The sequence below is a fragment of the Papaver somniferum genome, chromosome 2, assembly GCF_003573695.1.
Source record: "Papaver somniferum cultivar HN1 chromosome 2, ASM357369v1, whole genome shotgun sequence".
Taxonomy (NCBI): domain Eukaryota; kingdom Viridiplantae; phylum Streptophyta; class Magnoliopsida; order Ranunculales; family Papaveraceae; genus Papaver; species Papaver somniferum.
The window spans coordinates 175,161,313-175,165,999 of NC_039359.1; the positions used below are offsets into that span (position 1 = coordinate 175,161,313).

Genomic DNA, 4,687 nt, shown 5'->3' on the forward strand with positions numbered 1-4,687 from the left:
GGGATTAGCCTAAATCTGTGTTTGTAGCGATCTGATATGGATATCTCTATAAACGTACCGCCAGCCTTCGATGGCAAGATCTATTTATGGTGTGTTAGAGCATAGCTCGGTGTCATATTCATGCATATGACAAGCCATGATCTATGGGCTGCCCTGATTAACTCAGCGGGTGTAGTTAGTATTAATAAGTGACTAACATCTAAGTGGCATGTGTCATGCTAGGATTCACTACACCATATCTAGTATTTCCCAACGCCTTGTTTTTTTAGGTGTGCGACTTATATTGACGTTGGAGACCTTAATCCGTTAGTTACCATAGAGTATTTGCACTAAATTTTAATTATCGTCAGGAAAAATGAAAAACAGGACACGCTTGTACTTCATCTAAATGGTCCAGGGCTTAACTGTCTATTGTACCCTTGTTATTATCCCTTTCTTTTTTATTTTCATTTTCTTATTTTCTTATCTCTCATCGTCTCATCGAGTTCTCCTCCTCTTATTTTTTCTTCAATTCAAAAGCTAGGACGAGATCTGTAAAATCAAACCAAGTTTTCTGAAATCAAAACCGGTCTCTTCTAAACCCTAAACTCAATCAGAAACTAAACTCAATCTTTCAGTACATCAAATTTAATAAACCCTAGAAATTGTTTCTTTTGTACTCTTAAATAATTCTGTAAGGTGTGCTTGGTTTTAACTTGAAGTTTCTTTTTGTAATGGTGAAATAGTCATAGATCTGTTACCTTAGTCAGATTCTGTTTATTTTCTTATTTTTTTCTTTTAAAGCAGTAGATTTACAATTCTTCTTCCTAATTATTTCATAATCAACAAGTGGAGATAATTCCAGTTCTTAGCTTTCAATCTTTGTTTTAGACTCTCACGTTGAGGTTATCGATTGCAGATCCTATTCAGGTATTAGAAATTTTGTTGGTGTTGTTGTTTAAATTTTATGTATTGATTTAGTTGTACCCACATGTGCTTCACAACTACTGAAGCTTAATAGAAAACCAAATGATATAATATAAAGCCGACTATTCCCTGCTCTGGATTTGTTTGTTTGTTTGTTTTTTTTTTTTTTTTTAACTTCTGATTTGATTCGAGTGTTCTTTGAAGTTGATTTTAACAAGGGTTTTGATTACTACTTTTTTTCCCCTCTACTGTACTACTAATTTTAGAATTCTATGCTTGATTGTAGATTGGGTTTTCGGTTAACTTGCTTAAGTAAGAAATTGGGTGAGTTACTTTACATTTATTTATCTAAGATTACTGATGATTCATTATGTGATTCTAATTTTGATTTTTTTATCATGTTTGTTTGGCAATGGAATGGTCAAATTTCAGTCAAGAAAATCAACACATAAAAGGTGATTGGAACATTTGTGAATTTGTTTTTTCGTTTCTGTTGGATTATTTGTTGCAATCATGATTCATGAAGCTAGTTTGCACTGGATTTTTCTTAGTTAAGATTCGGTTGTGGTTGGTTCATGTGAAAGGTTTTCTTGAAAGACTTGTATAAGTGTCTTATGCTGTAGATTTGAATGTTGAGACATTTCTTAAAATTTCAGGCAAAGACAGTATTTCGAGCAAAAGAAACGGCAACAACATTCCAATGGAGATGACGATGCTGAAGGAACTTATGGGTCTATTGAGTACCATCGGAGACCTAAATCGTTGGATATCTTAAGTTTGTTGAACTTGGTGGGAGAGGCCAAGGGGGGGTAATTCTGGATGCAACAATAATAATTTTATTGATTTAATGTGTCATTTTATAGGATCATATTGCTTTCTGGCTGTAGCTAACTCACCCCCTTTGCATTTTCCTTCCTGTAAAAATGCTGATAAAAGCAGCGGATGGTCTGGCGCCGCTGAATTATCAAGTCCCTAAGGACATGCATAAGGTAGCGAAAATCTCAGTCCTGAGATTTTCACCCGTGAACTACCAGCTTCAGAAGGACACAAGTAAGTTTGTCTGTTTTTTTTTCTTTTCGTATCACCTTAAAATGCAAAACGGTTTTTCTAGCCTGAGATATTAACCGCTGAATTTGTCTCAAGTCGCTTTCTTTTGTGCTATATCTGACGTGCTTAAACGTCCTTCTTATCTGCAGTAGAGACTACATCACCATCCAAAGAAGAGAAATGTGCATCCCCCGAAAGTAAGTGAGCTATTTCTTGTAGTCAAGCAGGCCATCATACGGAGTGTGCGCATTAAGCAATAGAGATCTCATACCGTACCAATTTTTCTTTGTAGTATGTCCCGTGTAGTGATGATGTATAGAGTTAGGCCAATCTAAAATTCTAACGATTCAAATGTTTTGGAATTCAGTTGTCAGAAATTCGGTAATCAGACGAGGCTAATATAGTTAGCTAAAAAAAAGGACAACAATTCCAGGTATTTGAAGGTCGTAGATGTGGATTTATAAACTTAGTGGGTATATATATATATATATATACATTCTCTATCATGAACATAGTTGCTTACTCGCTTGTAGCTTTTGATTTCTTTTGATTCGGGATGTTAGCTAGAGAAAAACATAACAAAGCTTTTAATTTTAACTGAATTTATTTAATTAAGTAATAATTTTAGACCCCTTAAACACGTGAAGGCCTAAATGTTACGTTCATCAGTAATTTATATCATTTATTATGACTCTTGATCCTATAGCTTGAACTATGTTGGAAAAGGTAAATGTGAATATTTTCTGGTCTCTCTCAAGTAATTTATATTATCATTCATGATTATTAGTTTGCCAGTGTTTTGCAGTATCTGTCTATAATTGTATACCTGTTCTTTGTTGGTAAAAGACCTGATTTCTTATGCTCTATTGATATGATTTATTAAATCCTTTGGGGCTTTCGTCAGCTTAGTCGGTCATTTCTTGGTTTGTCCATGTTTGGGTGCATGTTTCACCTTCACTTGAATCATTTAGCTATCATTACAGATTCATTTGCTACTATTGTGTGTTATGGTCTTGTTCGTAGAATCATATATTCGCTAGATAAGTAACTTAGTATTCCTTTGTTCACTGTCGTCACGTGTTACTGTTTCTGCAATTGACGTTTGCTCCTCTTCTTCTTCTTTTGTTCTCTTTTCTGTCCGGACATAGTCATCGTAGATTTGTACCTTGTAAAGTATTGGTCCAGGTGGATAAGGTTATTTAGATTCCTTATATGACTAGCAGCCTGTTTAAGTAAATTGTTCTATCTTTGTCCTTTTGTGAGCCATCCTTTTCGTTCATTTAACTTTCTTAAAAGTCCTTTGTAGACATCTTTACATTTAGCCAATAGGTACTCTGTAGTGTGTCTGATAGACAAAAGTTGTATGTATTTGACTGTAACATAGTTTGCACTATAAGTATCTATCATTTGGATAACCAAGTGAAATAGCACATAAGAAGAATTGGGCACCTTGACGAATTGTTCTTAAATTCATGTCTATATATGCAACTACTATGACTATTAGAAGCTTATGTTAGCGTGACGTCCTCACTACTGTTAATATTAGGTTGGAGATGTCGACTAACCTTATTTAAATGTACAATATACATCTTACGTCTTTCTTTCTTTCTTCTTTTTTTTTTTCCTTTTTTTTTGTGCATTTGTACATTATTTGGATTTTGTCTGAACTTAACTTAGAATTGGAAGCTTGAAATGTTTAGGTGTGCCTAATAACTGGTTTTAACTTGAGCATTTTCGATTATGAAATTAGGAGGGTGGTGAAGACTCTTAACATGTGTCCTATTGTGTTGGAAGTTGGCAACCATGCCAACGATGAGTTAATGGGTACAAATGATCATGTCCAAGGGGACTGACAGATCCTAGAAGTAGTCAGAAATTTATGTCTGCCGATGATGTCCATGTCAATAGGGGTTTGGTTCATAGTCTCTTTTTTCCAAGGTTTTTAGTTTGTAGCACAGATGGGTCAATGGTTAACTCTTACTTTTTAGTTTACTCTGTACTTTATCTTGGGGACAATTTGAAAAAAGAAGTAAACTTATGGAGTGATCTTGAGCAGTTTTGAGTATTTTATATATGTTGACAATATGTACTCTTATTTTCAGGTGCCACTGCAATAGAAATTTGGGCTGGCTAAATCCTGCATCGGATAAAATACCGAACAAGTTCAGAAAATTGGTATGTTAAATCAGTCATAATTTAGCTCTCTACTCCGAGATTATATTGAAGTCCTACAATGTATTAGTCGTCTCCTTTAGTTGTACAAGTTCTATAAAGCATTTACTATGTCTATTTCTGATCTCTTGTAGAAAGTATAAGTTATGCGTATGTAACCCATGTTGGAAGAGAGACTATTGTAAGGATACTATTGGTTCACCATATGTTCATATGAAAAATTGAGTGTTCTATTTGATCTACAATGGTATATAAAGGTGCAGAAATCCACCGGAATTATCGTCGGATTTTTTTCTACCCGTAAATTGGTTTGCAACGTATATAAGTGTTGCTCAAATTAGAGTAATACGTTGCCTAAATTATTATAAGCGTTGCACAAATTAGAAAATCTGTTGCTCAGAAAACGTTGGTAAACCGGGTGACCAACGTTTTTATGCGTTGCACAAATTAATTTGACCAACGGATATATGCGTTGCCCACAAATTTGCTACGCCATATTTCCAACGAATATACGCGTTGGTGAAATTCATTCCAACGCGTGTATACATCCCAAATCAGATGT

At 34.6% G+C, this 4,687-nt stretch overlaps 1 long non-coding RNA gene across 3 annotated transcripts; it reads left to right on the forward strand.

The window, feature by feature from the left end:
* Positions 1 to 456: 456 nt before the first annotated feature.
* Positions 457 to 4,367, forward strand: LOC113349828. Of its 3 annotated transcripts, none has more exons than XR_003360400.1 (7): positions 457 to 909; positions 1,193 to 1,230; positions 1,339 to 1,361; positions 1,563 to 1,715; positions 1,843 to 1,956; positions 2,103 to 2,150; positions 4,056 to 4,367. It is a non-coding gene; the product is annotated as an uncharacterized LOC113349828 (long non-coding RNA). The 3 variants fall into 3 exon arrangements; XR_003360399.1 differs by having other exon boundaries at positions 1,846 to 1,956; XR_003360398.1 differs by having other exon boundaries at positions 1,563 to 1,956.
* Positions 4,368 to 4,687: the final 320 nt, after the last annotated feature.